The sequence below is a fragment of the Triticum aestivum genome, chromosome 6B (assembly GCF_018294505.1).
Source record: "Triticum aestivum cultivar Chinese Spring chromosome 6B, IWGSC CS RefSeq v2.1, whole genome shotgun sequence".
Lineage (NCBI taxonomy): Eukaryota > Viridiplantae > Streptophyta > Magnoliopsida > Poales > Poaceae > Triticum > Triticum aestivum.
Genome location: NC_057810.1, coordinates 40,577,774 through 40,597,298, shown reverse-complemented (window position 1 = coordinate 40,597,298; position 19,525 = coordinate 40,577,774).

The window sequence follows — 19,525 nt, the reverse complement described above, 5'->3', positions numbered from 1 at the left end:
CCAGAGGATGACGTCACGACGGTTTAACAAAGTTTATAAAAGAAGGCATCATGGCGGTTTACGAGAAATGAAGGAAGGCGTTCACAGGATTTTGCTAAGTATTGAAGATTAACATGAACAGGTTCAAATCAATCTGGGGCCTAATGTTGGGGATATAACTACTGAGTATAAAACGCCCAGGAGGGGCCGGTTCACACTCAACCATATTGAAGCCCACGAAGACCCAGAAGGTGACGCTTTACTATGAAACTTAGAGGCCCAGAGCCCAAAGGCGGATTAGGGCCCATAGTGGTAAACCGCCATAGTCATATAGCTTGTATTGTAAGATAAGGAAATGAGAGACCGAGCCGAACACTTGTATGAGTCGGCCTCGGGACTCTGTAAACCGGCTGGGCGTCAACCCGTGTATATAAGGGGACGACCCAGCGGCGGTTCAGGGACAAAAAACAACAACTCGAGACTCAGGCAAGCGTATTCCGCTCCCTGATCATCGAAACCCAATCAATCCCATCACAACTAGACATAGGCTTTTACCTTCATCGAAGGGGCCGAACTAGTATAAAACTCCCGTGTCCCTTGTCCGGTTTAACCCCTTCAAGCTAACCCGTTGCGATGGCTCCACGACTAAGTCCTTTCACAAGGACATCTGACGTGATAATTCCACGACACTCGGGTTCAGTAAAGCATAGCCTGCAATGCAATCGCTCGGGTTCAGTTAGAGCCCAACGCCTAGCTCGGGTTCAGTTAGAGCGAAAACCTCGCACACACCCGCGTACGTATGAGAGAAACGCGCATCGCTCGGCCCCCGACCTCCCACCGTAACCGGCAACTCCCAGAAATTTTCCTCCCCCTCGCTTTTACCATGGTTTTTTCCCTCATGGACGGCCCAAAGAAGTGTCATATGTATGACAGAACAAAAATTCTTTCGGCCCAAAATGTCACGGATGTGTCTTTTTTTGTAGTGCTTTAGTCCCCACCCTTTAGTGCACTAAAGGCCACCCTTTAGTGCACTAAAGGGCCTTACGAACCGGAGCTATAGCCCGGTTCTGCACTAGTGCAAGCAACAGTGTCAAGGTCAAGTACTGAAGCTGAGTACAAATCATTGGTGCAAACGCAACTGCAGAAATCATTTGGCTTGAGTCTTTGCTTGAGGAATTGGGTGTAAAGCAACATCGTACTTCATATCTATGGTGTGATAATTTGGGTGCTACTTATTTAAGTGTCAATCCTGTCTTTCATGCCAGAACCAAGCACATTGAGATAGACTTTCACTTTGCACGAGAAAGAGTTGCAGAGAAGAAGTTGGAGATAAGTTTTATTCCTTCCAAAGATCAAGTAGCTAATGGATACACCAAGCTCTACCATACAAGCCATTTGAAGCATTCAAGAACAATCTTAATCTAGGATAGGTAGTTCAGATTAAGAGAGGGTGTTAGACTTAGAGATATATCTAATTGTAATCTTAACTACTTATCTCTTCCTCTCCCTTGTAACCTCCTATCTCTTCCTCTCCCTTGTAACCTCCTATCTCTTATCCTGCCGTATCCTAGTGATCGGTAGAAGACTTGTAAACCACGGCAGGGGTTATTCCTTCCCTCGATCAATATATACCCGCGGCTCCTCTACGGAGGAGTAGGAACGCTTCCACCAAATCAATCTTACATCGCTCACTAAGAACCGATGCTTGAGCTACGCGCGGAGCCATGGGTTGGACGTGACCGGCGGCATGCTCCCCCTCACGATCATAGTTCTCTTGCCACAGTATGTGCTGATGGGCCTGGCGGACGCGTTCGTGCTGGCGGGGGAGATAGAGTTCTTCTACGACCAAGCGCCCGAGGGCATGAAGAGCCTCGGCATGGCGCTGTTGCTCACAGTGTATGGCGTGGGCAACGTCCTTAGCAGCTTCTTCCTGTCACTGGTGGCGCGGGTGACCCGCGCGAGGACGGGCAAAGCCTGGGTGTCCAACAACCACAACGCCTCGCAAGTCGATTACTACTACGCATTTCTCACGTTGCTCGCGGTCGCCAACTGCGTCGCCTTTGCTGCGCTCGCCAGCAGGTACAAGTACAAGGTGGAGTCTACTAAGACCATCTACGTCGACGTGGATGTGCAGCTCAAGCACTAGGCCACCAAGAAGATTCACTCCGAGCCAATGGCTTGAGATTGAAAAAAGAAACTACAGATAGAAATCTAAAGTAGTATATGTGTATGGATCAAACCATCCTGGGGTACACTTCCTCCATCCCAAAATTCTTGTCTTAGATTTTTCTAAATACGGATGTATCAAGTCACGTTTTAGTATTAGATTCATCCGTATCTAGACAAATCTAAGACAAAAATTTTGGGACGGAAGGAGTATATAGATTATGAGTCCTTTTTGGTATCTACTGAAAAATATGAGCCCATGGCCCAGATCCACCGATACTACTGGACATCATATAGAGTTGTATATTTTTGCTCAAGGATAAAATTGGAAGACACACACGACAGAGAAAATCTAAAGCGCCTTTGCTCCTGCTTCAACATGGCGCAGTCCATGTATTTGGGGCGTGTTTGGTTGCCCGCATCGAGCCCAACCAGGCTCGCGTGGGAAGGAAGAGGCATGTTTGGTTGTCTGGTTTCACTATTGGGCCTGCATCGCACGCTTCTTAAAGCAGTCCAGAGCCTGACTCGCTGGAAACACTAGAATCTGCAGTTTCTCGTGAGCCAGGCCGAGCCGAGCGCAAGCGAGTAGGCCCTCGCACGAGTGGAGAACTAGTAGAAAAGGGGGCAATGACCCAGGCCTGCTCAGCCCATTAGTCCCGGTTCTTCCACGAACCGGGACCAATGGAGGTATTTGCCCCAGTTCGTGATCCCAGGGGCCGGCCGGGGCCTCGTGGGCATTGGTCCCTGTTCGTCTGGCACTTTTGGTCCCGGTTGGTGGGACGAACCGGGACCAATGGGCCTCGCTCCTGGCCCATCACCATTGGTCCCGGTTGGTGGCTTGAACCGGGACCAAAGGCTGCCCTTTAGTCCCGGTTCATGCCACGAATCGGGACCAATGAGGTGCCTATATATACCCCTTCGCGTGAGAGCAGATCACACTGCTCTGTTTTTTCTGGCCGCCGAGGGGGAGAGGGCTTGGTGGTGCTCTAGCTCACCTCCTATGCACACAAGGTGTTCGATGGAATGCCCGAGCCACACTACTTAAGCTTTCTCCTCTCCAAGCTCCATTTTCCTCAATATTTGTCTAGGTTTAGCGGTCCGTCACACCCCGTCCCTGTCTTCACCACCGTCGATCACCCGCGCCGATCTCATCGCCGACACCACCGTGCTGAGCCTCTTGTTCTTATCTTCTTTCTGAAAGGAAAAATATTCTTACTTGTATGTTTAGATAGATACTTGTATTATTTTCTTACTTTTTTATTGCATCTTATATAGTGCGATGGTTTTGGTCTCCGCCCCCGTCGGCCCTCGTCCTGTCTATGATTCGGATGTGGTATATATTATCTTTTCATAACTATTGGTTCATTTATTGTTTATGAAAATTATGCCGACCAACGTGACATAGATTTTATTTATCTAGGAGGTTGTTGAACCGGAAATTCCAACTGACCCTATTGTCGAGTGGTTAAATTTAGTTGAAGAAGAAAACAATTTCTTGAAGGAAAAAATAAAAAAACTTGAGGAGGAGAAGATGATATTGGAGTTGCATGTTGCGGATGTCGTCAATGATCACAAGATCAAGATGGATGCAATGCGCTTGAAGATTAGAAATACTAGAAAATATGCCATTCATACCGAGGCTTCGTATCATTATGCCGTTGGATCAGTTGTTACCTTGGTTGCGATTACGATCGCATTTGTTTTCGCATTGAAATGTTTTACATAGTTTCAATGTATGGTTTAATTAATTTAGATGCTCTGCAGAGCTTTATGTTGTTAGATGAGAACTATGTATGTACTTTGGTTTTTATGTGATGATGAACTTCTATTAATTTGGTCACTTAGTTATCTATTCATGATGTTCTATAATGATTTTTGCCACACTTAATTATATATAATGCACGCAGATGAACCGGCAATGGACGTACGGTGACAGACACACCTCCGAGTACATTAAGGGCGTGCATGATTTTCTCGAAGTGGCTGAGACAAACAAGCATAATGGTTTTATGTGTTGTCCATGCCCTATATGTGGGAATACGAAGTCTTACTCTGACCGGAAAATCCTTCACACCCACCTACTTTACAAGGGTTTCATGCCACACTATAATGTTTGGACGAGGCAGGGAGAAATAGGGGTTATGATGGAAGACGGCAAAGAAGAAGAGTACAATGACAACTATGTGCCCCCTGAATACGGTGATGCTACTGAACATCAAGAGGAACCAAACGATGTGCACGATGATGCTGCAACGGGCGAAGCTGCTGAAGATCAAGAGGAACCAGACGATGTGCACGATGATGCTGCAACGGGCGAAGCTGCTAAAGATCAAGAGGAACTAGCCGATGTGCCCGATGATGATGATCTCCGCCGGGTCATTGTCGATGCAAGGACGCAATGCGAAAGTCAAAAGGAGAAGCTGAAGTTCGATCACATGTTAGAGGATCACAAAAAAGGGTTGTACCCCAATTGCGATGATGGCAACACAAAGCTCGGTACCGTACTGGAATTTCTGCAGTGGAAGGCAGAGAATGATGTGCCTGATAAAGGATTTGAGAAGCTACTGAAAATATTGAAGAAGAAGCTTCCAAAGGATAATGAATTGCCGGACAGTACATACGCAGCAAAGAAGGTCGTATGCCCTCTAGGATTGGAGGTGCAGAAGATACATGCATGCCCTAATGACTGCATCCTCTACCGCGGTGCATACAAGGATCTGAAAGCATGCCCGTTATGCGGTGCATTGCGGTATAAGATCAGACGAGATGACCCTGATGATGTTGATGGCGAGCCTCACAGGAAGAGGGTTCCTGCGAAGGTGATGTGGTATGCTCCTATAATACCACGGTTGAAATGTCTGTTCAGAAACGGAGAGCATGCCAAGTTGATGCGATGGCACAGTGAGGACCATAAGAAAGACGGGAAGTTGAGAGCACCCGCTGACGGGTCGCAGTGGACAAAAATCGAGAGAAAGTACTGGGATGAGTTTGCAAAGGACCCAAGGAACGTATGGTTTGCTTTAAGCGCCGATGGCATTAATCCTTTCGGGGAGCAGAGCAGCAATCACATCACCTGGCCCGTGACTCTATGTATGTATAACCTTCTTCCTTGGATGTGCATGAAGCGGAAGTTCATTATGATGCCAGTTCTCATCCAAGGCCCTAAGCAACCCGGCAATGACATTGATGTGTACCTAAGGCGATTAGTTCAAGAACTTTTACAGCTGTGGAATTGAAATGGTGTACGTACGTGGGATGAGCACGAAAAGGAGGAATTTGACATAAAGGCGTTGCTGTTCGTGACCATCAACGATTGGCCCCCTCTCAGTAACCTTTCAGGATAGACAAACAAGGGATACCATGCATGCATGCACTGTTTACTTGACACCGATAGTATATACCTGGGAAGCTGCAGGAAGAATGTGTACCTGGGCCATCATTGATTTCTTCCGACCAACCATCAATGTCGAAAGAAAGGCAAGCATTTCAAAGGCGAGGCAGATCACCGGAAGAAGCCCGCCATGCGTACCGGTGATCACGTACTTGCTATGGTCAATGATTTACACGTAATCTTTGGAAAGGATCCCGGCGGACTAGCTGTTCCGACTGATGCTGAGAATCACGCACCCATGTGGAAGAAGAAATCTATACTTTGGGACCTACCCTACTAGAAAGACCTAGAGGTGCGCTCTTCGATCGACGTGATGCACGCGATGAAGAACCTTTGCGTGAACCTGCTAGGCTTCTTGGGTGTGTATGGGAAGACAAAAGATACACCTAAGGCACGGGAGGACCTACAACGCTTGCACGAAAAAGAGGGCATGCCTCCGAAGCAGTATGAAGGTCCTGCCAGCTACGCTCTTACAAAAGAAGAGAAAGAAATCTTCTTTGAATGCCTGCTCAGTATGAAGGTCCCGACTGGCTTCTCGTCGAATATAAAGGGAATAATAAATATGCCAGAGAAAATGTTCCAGAACCTAAAGTCTCATGACTGGCATGTGATTATGAGGCAACTGCTTCCGGTTGCATTGAGGGGGCTTCTACCGGAAAACATCTGATTAGCCATTGTGAAGCTATGTGCATTCCTCAATGCAATATCTCAGAAGGTGATCGATCAAGAAATCGTACCAACGCTAAGGAGTGATGTGGCGCAATGTCTTGTCAGTTTCGAGTATAATATTGTTGTCCGTTTTGTACATGCACATGCTATGCCAACTTTTCCAGAGTTCATTTGAAAACTATGAATTTAGGTCGAATTTTCTCTATAGATGCATCTATGTTCATATATTAGTCCCTGGCCCATGCGGCTCGCCCTTGGCCCATGCCCATTAGTCCCGGTTTGTGCCACAAACCTGGACTAAAGGGTTGGTCCTCATTGCGCTCAGAGTTTAGTCCCACCTCTCCAACTGAAGGGCGCTCACACCGGTTTATAATCCCGTCTCTCTCTGCCTTGTTGAGCTCCTCTCAAAGTGAAAATAGATGCCCCTATACAGGGAATTTGACCTAAATTCATAGTGAATTTCTCTGAAATTCATACAAATTGATTATGAATTTAGGTCGACTTTTCTCTATAGGTGCATCTATGTTCATTTTTTTAGTAAAATTAATCACAAACTTGTGATTCACACAAATTTCAAAGAATTCAAATTTTAACTATTCAAATTTGAAAACTAATGGCACAAACAGAAAGTTTACAATTTTTCTAAAACTAATGGCACTAACAGAAAGTTTATAATTTTGCTGACCTAAAAGCAAAAATAATTAAAAAATAAAGCAAAAAACCAAAAAGAAAATAAATAATGCAGAAAACAAAACAAAAAAACTGGAAAAAAATAAAATAGCAACAATAAGTATTTTGTTGTAAGTAGAAACAAAATTAAATAAATAAAGCAACAAAGAAAACAAAAAAAGTGTTTTCAAATTTGAAAACTAATGGCACTAACAGAAAGTTTATAATTTTTCTAAAACTAAAAGCAAAAAGAATTAAAAAATAAAGCAAAAAACAACAAAAAATAAATAATGCAGAAAACAAAACAAAAAAACTGGAAAAAAATAAAAATAGCAATAATAAGTATTTTGTTGTAAGTAGAAAAAAAATAAAATAAATAAAGGAACAAAGAAAACAAAAAAAGTGTTTTCTAATTTGAAAACTAATGGCACTAACAGAAAGTTTATAATTTTTCTAAAACTAAAAGCAAAAAGAATTAAAAAATAAAGCAAAAACAACAAAAAATAAATAATGAAGAAAACAAAACAAAAAAAACTAGAAAAAAATAAAAATAGTGCCTCCTACTTGGCCTCCACGGCCTAAATACGACTAGAAACCCTACATGGGCCAGGATTCAGGCCCGCAGGAGGCCAAGTAGGCCCACAGGCACATAGCTAGTGACAGATTAGGCCCGAAAGCCTACAGTTGAGAGGAGCTCGAGAGGGTGGGCGCAGCAGCGCTTATAAACCACTCTCGAGCCCTCTCAACTAGCGAGGTGGGACTAAACTTTTGGGCGCGGGGCAGCACAAGGCCTTTGGTCCCGGTTGGTGGCACCAACCGGGACTAAAGGGGGGCATTGGTCCCGGTTCGTGGCACAAACCGGGACCAATGCCCCCCTTTAGTCCCTGTTGGTGCCACCAACCGGGACCAAAGGCCGCCGCTTCCCGCCCTTTGGGCCGCTGAAAAGAGGCCTTTGGTCCCGGTTGGTGGCACCAACCGGGACTAAAGGGTGCATTACTCCCGGTTGGTTTCACGAACCGGGACCAATGCTCTTGCTATATATACAGCACTTAGCAGTTTTCGCCAAAATCCATCTGTTTCTTCTCTGCCCCGACGCCTTCTGCTCCTCGTCGCCGTCGCTGCCGAGCCCTGCCCCGACGATGTCAGGCTGGTCCACCTCGCCGTCGCCGCCGCCGAGCCACTGCCCCGACACCGTCGCCGCGCTCGCCGCCCCTGCCGGCACCGACACCATCACCGTCACCGCGCGTGCCGCCCCTGCCCTGACCCCATCGCCGTCGCCGCGCGCGCCACCCGTTCCCCGACCCCGTCGACGTCGCCGCGCGCGCCGCCCCTTCCCCGACCCCATCGCCATCGCCGCGCGCGCCGCCCCTTCCCCGACCCCGTCGCCGTCGCCGCGACCACACACCGCCGCCATCGGTCCAGCCGCCGGCGCCCTTCCCTCTCATTTTTTCAGTATTATAAAAATGTATATATATGTATATGTTCTCTGTGTATATATGTTCATATATGCAAAAGTTAGAATTTAGAAAAACTTTATATATGCAAAAGTTTATATATGCAAAAATTTATACATATATGCAAGTATATATGTATTTTATATATGCAAAAATTTATTTATCTAGCTAGGAAGAAGGAAGAAAGGAAGAAGAAGAAGAAGAAAAACTTATACATGAGAAATGTATGTATGTATATATGAGAAATGTATGTATGTATAGATGTATGTATGGGATACATGAGGGGGGTCGATATACCCCCTCTCCGATAGCATTTCCTTCTTCATATGTTGAGTTAGTTGATTTAGGTTAGTGCATTTTAGGTTAGTTGATTTAGGTTAGTGCATTTTAGGTTAGTTGATTTGTAGTGCATTTTAGGTTAGTTGTTGTTAGTGCATTTTAGGTTAGTAATTTTAGGTTAGTCTATTTCTTCTTCTTCGAGCATTTTTGTGCATTTTAGGTTAGTAAATTTTTCCTGTTGTAATTTAGTTCGATGAATGTTTTCTGTTAAAACTCGTATTAAGTTTGTTCGATGAATGTTTCATGGAAGGGAGGGAGTAAAAAATCATCAGACATGAGGGGGAGGAGTCCCCCTCCGGTTCCTAACTCTCTTGGGAATTCGACATGAGGGAGGGGGGGTCGATATACCCCCTCCCCGATAACATTTTTTCCATGTATGTATATCGTCGTTATCAATATACCCACGTCACTTGTGGGACATAGATGTAGTGTCGTCGTTGTTGTTGTCGATATACCCCCTCCCGATAGCTTCATGTATTTTTTAAGAAGGAAAAACAAGCATATTATTTTCCCATGTACGTCGTATGTCGTCGTTGTCGATATACCCCCTCCCGATAGCTTCAACACGTGGGGGGGTCGATATTACCCCCTCCTTGAAGCGTTCTCGAGGCCACCCCTAACCCTTGAAGCATTGTTGAGGCCACCCGAAACCCTAGAGAAGCAACGTTGAGGCCACTAATTAATATGATTCCTTATTGTGATTACCTAGCTAGTTCTATGTTTGCCACTAATATATCCATATCTGTCATGTTTGAATAATATATAATTGCCATGTTGTAAATATTTGTAGAAACTATGGACACCCCCCGAGACGAAGCACAAGAAGCGTTGTTGAGGGACATAATCACCGAAGGAAGTGATGTCGTCTGCTCGTTGATGTTTCTCAACGACACCGATGGTCTGGAAGGAGAGGGTGAAGAAGCAGCTGGCTATGATTATGATGGCTCCGATGACCCAATGTCGGTGCAAGAAGAAGTAGACCATGAGGATGGCTCCGGTGACCGAACCGAGTCCGGCCAGGTATATATATTAGTTAAGCCTGTGTTGACTAGCTAATTGATGCATTCATTGTTTTGGTATGTACACATATTAATTAACTCTCGTCTTTATTCTTTTTTCTAGCCCTCCAGATCGAGCACAACTTCGGTAAAGAGACGAGGCCCAAAGAAAAAGTTGAGCTCGGATGAAAAGTTTGAGATCATAGAAATCGCGCGCGACGGCCAACCGATTGAACCCATCCGGACAAAGAAGGCATTTGTTTCTCAGTGCGGGGTTCTGGTTAGGGACAAGATCCCGATTAGCATCCAGCAATGGTATAAGCCTAAGAACGAAGACCCTGAGGTGTCTTATGTCAATGATATGCAGAAAAATGATCTTTGGACTGAGCTGAAGTCAAATTTCACCCTACCGCCAGAGGATGATCTGGAGAAGCCAGTTGAGCAATTAATCAAGTCTTTTGCTCTTAAGAAGATGGCAGACCTATTCAGGAATTGGAAGAAAGACCTGAATAAGTTTGTCGATAAAAAAGAGACCCCAGAATTCAAGGGCAAATAGGAGAAGATCAGAGATGACTGGCCCGCATTTGTGGCCCACGAGACATCGGAAAAGAGTAAAAAGATGTTGGCGACAAACAAGAAAAATGCTGCGAAGAAGAAGCTTCACCATCGCACGGGGTCAGGTGGCTACCTCATAGCCCGGCCTAAGTGGGCCAAGGCTGAGAATGATCTGCTTGATAAAGCGATCGAACCAGAGACAATGAACTGGCCAGACCGTTGCCGAACTTGGCTCTTCGGGGCTGGCGGAACCTTGGACCCTGTATCAGGGAAGTGCATTTGGACGGACGATCAATTGGACATACCAGTCAAGAGGCTTCAGCAATATATCGAAGCAGCACAGCAAGGGACGTTCTTTCCAGACAGAGAGAACGACGAGCTCACAATGGCCCTCGGGAATCCTGAGCACCCTGGACGGACATGAGGCACGCCAGGCTCCGTTTCATGGAAGGCTGGGTTTCCGGACGAAGGCGGTTACAAATGCCAGGATAGGAGGAAGAAAGTGCAGCAGACCGAACTGCAGGCATTGCATGCAAGGGTACAAGCGATAGAGGAACGAGAAGCAGATCGTAGCAAACAACCTACCGAAGCTTCCCCCGAAGCTACTCCGCCATCTCAGCGGAGAAGCGGCGTGGCTACCACCAAGCTGCTTCAGCCGGAGCATGCCTTGACGGCTCCTGCCAGCTATCCCGTGGATGCTATCATGGAGGCTAAAAATTGCCACCTTATGGCGCAATGGATGAATTTGAAGGTCAAGGCGGTTGTTGGCTCTGTTTATCCTACTAAATCCGGCGCAACTTTTCACTGCCGGCCGATTCCAGAAGGACATGCTAGGGTGATGGTGGATGAAATCACAGAGGGATTTGAGGACCTCCGGCTTGACCACCCTACCGGTGAAGGGGAGACCCGGCTGGGGTCTGCTCTGAAGACTCCATGCCTTTGGCGGAAGGATCTCATCAACCTTCCGAACTGGATGCCTCCGCCTCCGCCTCCTCCTCCTCCTCCTCCTCCGGCGAGTCAGGGCACTACGCCTCCTCCACCGCCTCCTCCTCCGGCGAGTGACGATCAGGGCACTCGGCCGACTCCTTCTCCGGCGCGCGGCGACACTCCGCCTCCATCTCTGCCTGCGCCGGCGCACCCGAGCAGCTAGCCTCCTCCTTCTCCGCCTCGTCAGCAAGGGCGGAAGCGACCCACCGCTGCTCCGGCGCGTCGTAGTCCTTCTCCTCCACCTCGTAAGCAAGGAAAGAAGACATCCGCTCCGTCTGCTCTGCCAGCGTCTAGCACTACAGCCAAAGGCGGGAGGACATACAGATTCGGTCCTTCTCTGAAGACTCCAGAGAAGTTACCATACGAGATGACCCCGGAGGAGGACGCGAAGATCGCGTGAACCGAAGTGAAGGACTGGTTTCAAGGGTTGAAAGCACAGAGACATCCACCTCCGGAGGAGAAGGTAGATCCGGTGAAAGCGAAGCGCACTCTGGCTGCCCTGACAAAACCATCCAAGTCTCCGCCGAAAGGCAACTATGAGCGCATTATTGGAAAGACATTTGCTGAAGCGGAGAGGTCGGGAAGTACAGTCAGTGATCAAAGGATGAAAGAACGACGAGCTGGGAAACAAATTGACCAGCTCGGCGAACAAGCGAAGCAACCGTGCCCCCCACTCAAGGTGCCTGCTAGCGACATCGTCGATCCGAGGATGGTGCCCGGTTATAGCAATCCTGGAGATTACCTGCCCGATGATGTACATTATGATTTCTTGGAGGTGCATATACAAAGATACGAGTACGGGAAGCCTCTCGTCAAAGATGAAAGATCTCTATCAATGATGATGCGAAGATTGCATGATTGGTACATGAAAACCTGCAGAGAGTCTGAGGGGAGGAGTACTTTGTATGTGAGAGTTAAAAAGGAGCATGACCTCGTTGGAATTGAACTGTTGCCTATTCCATTTGAGGAGTTCTATCAGTTTTTCAATCAATTGGCCCTCGATAAAGCAACGGTCACCTGCTACTGTCTGTAAGTAGTACTACTTCTGTCATTAAGTCTCTCTATATAACTCAGCTCTTTCATTGCATGTATTTATAATTATTCTCACTATATTATGCAGATTGAAGATCGCCGAATTGAAGAAAAGACAAGTGGGTGATATTGGGTTCATTAACACATATCTCATAGATGCAACTGAGGTTAAATTTCATGCCGAAAATACCGAGGCCAACTTGCTACAATCGTTGGTAATAAATGAACACAAAGATATAATACTCTTTCCTTACAACTTCAGGTGAGTGTTACTGTCTTGTGGCATATTCGGTTTCCCTTATTAGTCCAGGTTATAGTAACTAGTCGTCAACCTGTACCACTGCACGGGCTAGTAAGAAGTACATAGATTACATGAGGATCCATGTAGCAATTTTCCTGTATGAATTATTTTCCTATTGGATTATAAGGAAAGTAGAAAACTATGTTCTCAGTTTAATAGTTTGGTACGATTCCATGTACAGTATGTATGTGTGAAGTCCTATGTATCGATGTAAATCAGACATTCATAACCCAGATATGAGAATCGATTAATTAATCATGACCATGGAATTTGTTGGTTAAACAAAGAAAATATTTCTTAGATTAATGGGGGAGCTTTTATCACACACGCATCTCCGGATTGTGTCCGTGCAGCAACCTCGTTAACCTTACATAAACCATATGTTAGAATTGTAGGTGTAGAATTGTGGTCCTTCATAGGGAACACTTAAAGATATTCAAGATATTCCAAAATGTTTCAATAAAAGTCATAGTTGAAACAATTAAGTCAATGAATGATTTCGTCATGGAAGATGCGCTATTACTGCACGGAAAAACTGCAATCAAATAATTCAGCTAGCTATATACGGAAATCCACTTGGCAAGAATTAGGGAACACATGGTTTTATTGTTGCGGGTTGGTTCTTTGATTAACACCTCTGTGGCTGGGCACATTGTTTACCGATTCCTCTTCTGTACGTTGAAGAATCTCTTCCCGTGGAGGAAAGGCTAAGTTATATAGATACATGCTGAACCAATCGATCTATCTGCAATGTGGATCTTACCATTATTTGACATGTCTAAATCCGCATACATGAATCGATGCAGATGCCGTTTTCCCCTCTTTTTATAAAAATAAAAACGTTATTTTACATGTGCAAGTATACCTTCATTTGACGGCATAAATCACAATCTTTATGTCTGGTCCAATGATCTAACTAATTTTCTTTTGATTATTTGGCCTATTGTTGTAGTGGAAGCTGAACCGATAAGCGAAATACAAAAAGTCATAAAGCCTACACACAGTTACAACCTAAATTATATTGATATGACCCTTTGGTATAATTAGTTGTACTATGATAATATGGAGAAAACGGAATGCTCTTCGGAGGAAATCATCTCGTTCATGTGATAAATCCTTTTGTCAAAATATATATAGTAAACAATTCAATAGATCATACCAAACTCCTCCAATCCTTTCAGTTTGGTTATCTCAGTATAGTTAACTGACCACGTCAACATAAACTAATGGTACTTGTCAGCCAACACCAATGGGTAGAATGAACTGAACAACAATAAACAGTAGTGCACCCGCAAAAGAAAAATTACAATAAATAGTAGTGGATGTTAAAGATACATAAAGTAGTACGTTCACATGATAAAGTATATTTAGATATAACAATAGTACCTAGGTTTTACCCATACTCCTGGCCTATCATAGTAACTAGATCATTGATGGCGCGCGTTGCTGTGCCCGTGTATTTCTACAATGAAATGATACTCCCTCCTTCCATCTATATAGGGCCTAATGCGTTTTTCGAGGCTAACTTTGACCAAATATTAGAGCAATAATATATGACATGCAACTTACACAAAGCACACCGTTAAATTCGTGTGTGAAATGAGCTTTCAATGATATAATTTTCACATTCATGTCATGTACTATCAATCTTGTCAATAGTCAAAGGCGGTCTTAAAAAACGCATTAGGCCCTATATAGATGGAAGGAGGGAGTAGGTGTTTTTTCTCGCAAAAAAAAAGAAATGATAGGTGTTTTGATAAATAAATGACCACATGAGATATATCAAATTTGTCTAAACATAACCATACATTAGTCGGTAATCCAAGAAAATCTTATATATATTCGGTAAAGGCAAGGTCACATATACAAATTGGCTTGGTATAACAACATCCAGAACAATTTAGATTGTAAATACAACTAATCAATATAGATAATAGGCAATAAGAAATAGATTGTATACATCATGCATAAATGGAATCTTCACATGCCTCTACCAAAGGGCTGCCATGTTCGGAAACAAAGAAGATTTATGTCAGCCTAATGCAGCTGGCCGTTTCTTGTGGAAGGCATCAGATCCATAGGACAAGCGTCCTAACAAGGATTTTGCAATATCACATAATGATATATACTAAATACTACCATACGAGCAGTAGCAGGGATATGTCGTAATCATATTTTTCATTTTTGTTTGCTTGTTTTGTTAAAGAGCAACCAGGCTGAAAGCTATATGTAATAAAGTGGCAGACCGGCAATTCCATTTTATACATGAAAATGCTTACCAAAACAAACCAACATGGAAAATGGTGTCACTACACTCCCACGAATTAAATAAGGTCCAAATTAAAATGTTAACCAATCAGCAACCACCTGTGTCGCTTACAGAAAAGATAACTTTCCGGTCAGGATAACATAACTGATATAGCAAAGTAACATCATTTATAAAATGAAAGACAAAGAGTACTACAAAAAAGTGATAACTGAAAAAAAAAGCAATATGCGTAATATGTCAGTATATCACTACTTAGTTATGCATTAGGACTGAAATAAATTTCAGAGAAGATTCAATCAAATTTTATTGCATCAGTACCTATAAATACATAAAAGACGAACTTGAATTCTCTTTGAAAACATAACATCCGTTCAACAGGCAATAACCAAGTTTTCTGCAACACTATTGGAAATGTTGAGCAATAACAGTCTACCCATGATTGACATGCTCGCTTTTTCTGTTGTTGTTTTTCATCTGACACAGAGCTATTGCAAGTTTGAACTATATCTACCACTGTTGTGAAACCTTGTTCAACAACCAAAAAGAAATGTCCTAAATTTAAACCCAGCTAGAGCGATTAAGATTTTTTTTATCTCTAGGAATTATATACTAAGGGTTAGACGTTCTCAAGAAAGACAATTATAGGAATCTGTAGCAAGCATTGCTTTCTGCTTAATTTTTTGTCATACCTCGGAACTATTATAAGCAGAATTTGTATTTATGAGGTCCGGGGAAATAAAATGGAACTGATCTTTGTGTTCTTGAGGCCAGCTTTAAGCAAGGTTTTGGATCCCAAATAGGCAAATTTTCTCGTGGGTGGGCGATATTCCTGGTAACCACGGTTACCGAGGAATGCGGTTACCGCCCGGTATCCGTTTTTCTCGGGCGGTACCCAAAACCATGGCTTTAAGGTTCAATCATATTCGCCCCACGGTTGTCGTGCCATCACATGGTGAAAATTAGATACTGAGTTTGTACTCACGTACTCGTGAATTAGAAAGAAAAACCAATCGTACCTAATTTATAATCTTCATGTTGTAGTACTGCAACTCGTAACTTAAAAAGGACCACATGATTTAGATAAAGATAATCTATACGATATGTAAAAGTAAATTTCCTCCATTAATATTTCCATTACTTCCTATCACAATGTTTTGACCTGCAACAGCCTCTATCAGTTCAGGAGAATATTCACAGATTCAATGAAATATTGTCCAGGGTTGAGTGGAAGACTTTAGAGAAACAAAGCTTGCAAATTTGTAGGAAATGGATTGTCTAGTTACCTTGGAGAAGGGGATTTGACATCAACGTCAGAGGAGGAGAGGATTTTCAGCTACGAATAAGCACTGCCGAAGATATTTTTTCTTAGATATTGTGACCGCAGCATTCAGAAAAGAAATCAGCAGTATTGTACCTTCCACGGAGTCGATCAGTTTCCTATCGTGGCCTTCTGCCTAACAATCCCAAGCACAAACATGTCAACATTCTGCTATTATCAATTACTCTCTCAACAGGTACACATTCTTTTACAGGTTACAATGTATCCTTCACTTACAAATTTCAATCCAAGATATCATTGCTCTGGACAGCGATGGTGTGATCGAGCTGCAGTATCTTGGACTCGATGGTCACCTCACCACCCGCTCCTGAACCTCCAGTGTGCTGCACAAACCTACCAACAATAAGCAACCACCAAAATGAGCCGACACTGCTGTTGCCATGGGCAACCGACAAACAGACACAAGACAGTCGACAAATAGACGACGAACCTCACGACGGTGCCCTTGGTGAATCATGGTGCAGCGGCCTCCGGAGCCGGCTGGAGCAGGATGGTGTAGCTTCCATTGGCGATCTTCTCTTGAGTTGCCTTGAGGTCGCCACGAAGGGGCTTTCAGCAGGCTGGAGGCGATCTTCTCCTTAATCCCATTCGTTACCACAACCAAATCATAAAATAGTAATGAATATAAAAAATAAATAAGAGAAATGCATAGATGTTTAGTAAACCTAGTTAGACAACTGATTCTTGAATTTCTATTGGTGCGGTTTCCCCTCAAAGTTAAATGCAGAAGATACTTAGCATCAATTTCTGTGACAAAATTTAATTTCCTTCTAAGTTCCTTTCTCTATTAGTATAAACTAAACAAAAAGGTTTATTCTTTTTTTTCTGCTCAATCCAGTAATAAAAGTCTAAAAGAGAAAGAATCAATTAAAAACTTATCACCAACATACAATGTACACTTCAAAAAGCAATTAAACCATACATGAAATAAATAAGAGAATTCTGAACTTATTTGGAATACATAGGACAAGTAGAAAAAATATGTATCTAGCATAGCCATGTCTTGGGTGATTCTCGTATGGGGAAAGGCCTCTCCATCTCTAGCCTAGGCATATCGCGTATGGGGAAAGACTAGCTGTACCTGTAGGCAAGGCATGGATGTGCGGCAGCTATCTTGGACAGCAAGTGCATCGCACATGTGGACGGGTGGCGCCGCCGGCGGATGATATGGCCAGATATGATGGATAATGCGACAGGAGGTTGAGATCGCAGGAGAATCTGGTAGCATCGCCGGTGGACAATATAGCTAGATATGGTGGACGCTGACACTGGAGGTTGAGGTCGGCGGACGGCTCTGCCGCTCGAGGTCAACGTTAGTGGAGCGCGCCGGCCTGCTTGATGGGGAGGAACAGGAAGGGATTGAGGTCGGGGTCGGAGGCCTGGATCGGTGACGGCGGCGGGATGGGGCCGGAGGCACCACCCAGTCGCGATGGATGCGGTCATTAAGCGCGGCAAGAAGCCGCTGGATCCAGCCCCGACTCCTTCACCAGCCGGTGGTCAAGCGCGTGCGGCCCTGCAGGCGGACATAAGAGAAGAGGTCGGGCGTGACGCACACAGGTGCCTCCACTGGGCCGGCCCATCAGTAGACCACGCCCGCATCACTTCAAAAATATGTAAAAATATAAGAGGGCGCGAGGATTCGAGCTCACGACCTCGGATTCATATTGGCTGCGACACACCACCACGCCAGACGGGAATAGATAACTGTATGCAGCGCGAAATCTTATAAGAACTCAAAAGCAGCGTTCACATAAAAAAACATTTTCGGGAAAACTAAAACATTTCGTGAAAAAAATGCGATTTCTTTCTAAAATGATGAATATTTTCCAAAACAGGACCACTTTTGAAAATGATGGACATTTTTTTCTGAAATAGAACATTTTTCGAAAATGAAGATATTTTTTTAAATGGGAACATTTTTTGAAATTCGAAAACCAAACCTAGAAATGCGAATATGAAACTTCCGGAAAAAATTCGACAACACGAACATTTATGAAAACTTGTGAACAATTTTTGAAACTAGAAAGTGTTTTTTGAACCTCATGAAAAAATGAAAACATGAACATTTTTTTAAAAAAATGAACAATTTTTCTAAATAAGAACATTTTTAAAACATGAACATATATTAAATTGTGAATTATTTTTTTGAGAATACGATCATTTTCTGAAATTGTGAACAAAATTTTGAACGTGCAAACATTTTTTGAAATTCCTGAACAGTTTTTGAAAAATCTGAACAAATTTTTAAAAAGAGAACACTTTTGAAATGCCAAACAATATTTGAAATTTTTGAACAAAATAAAGAGGAGAACGAAAAAAGAATAAAAATAAACAGGAAAAACGAAAAATGCGAACAATTTTTGAAAAATGGGAACAAATGTGAAATTCCAAAACTTTTTTGAAAACTTGAACAAATTTGAAAATGCGAACATTTTTTGAAAATCACGAACAAAATTTGAAAAATGGGAACAAATTTGAAATTCCAAAACTTTTTTGAAATTTGAAACACGAACATTTTTTGAAAATCACGAACAAATTTTGAAACAGCAAACAAATTTTCAAAATACAAACAAGTTTTGTACATTTTTTGGAAAGAACAACATGTCTTTTGAGAACCTGAACAAATAAATTTGAACATTTTTTAAAGCCGAACAAAAGTATTGAATATGTTGAACTTTTCTGAAATTGCGATTTTTCGAAAGAAAAAATAAAAGAAAGAAAGAAAAAGAATAACAAAATGAAAAACACGAAAAAAGGAAACAGAGAATAGCCTATCTCTAGCATTTATAGGACACGAACGTTGTGGAGCTCCGGTGGCTAGCAACTTTGCTCGAGGCGTTGGAGGTTCGAGGTTCGATTCCCCTCTCGTCTAGTTTTTGCGGGATTTTCTCTGTATGAAGCAGCCGTCATGGGCCGGCCCGTGAAGGATCGATGGGTGTGCGATCTGCCGACAGTTTGCCGCAGAATGCGGCGAATAGGGAATTCCGTCGGGGAGAGGATGAGTCGAGGCTGAGAGATTTGCATCGACGAGTCGAGGCGGAGAAATGGGCCAGAAAACCAAATATCAGCCCAGTTAACCACAGTGGGCCAAAAAAGCTACGGGAATAGCTTCCCTTTAGGACAGCCAGCCCATCTCGCGAGAAAATCGTGTTGACAGATGATCTAACGGACTGGGAGGTTCAGCAGATGAAATCGAACGGCCAAACATGTTGAATGCGTGAGAGGGCTGGGATTAGGCTCGGTTATACTGTCCTAAATGTTAATGCGATGCACATGGACCTCTGTTAGCTGTTGCTATTGACATAAAACGCTTGACTGAACGCACATGTTATTTAGCAGACTACATATGTATAAGAGTCAACTGGAAGTGGAAAATA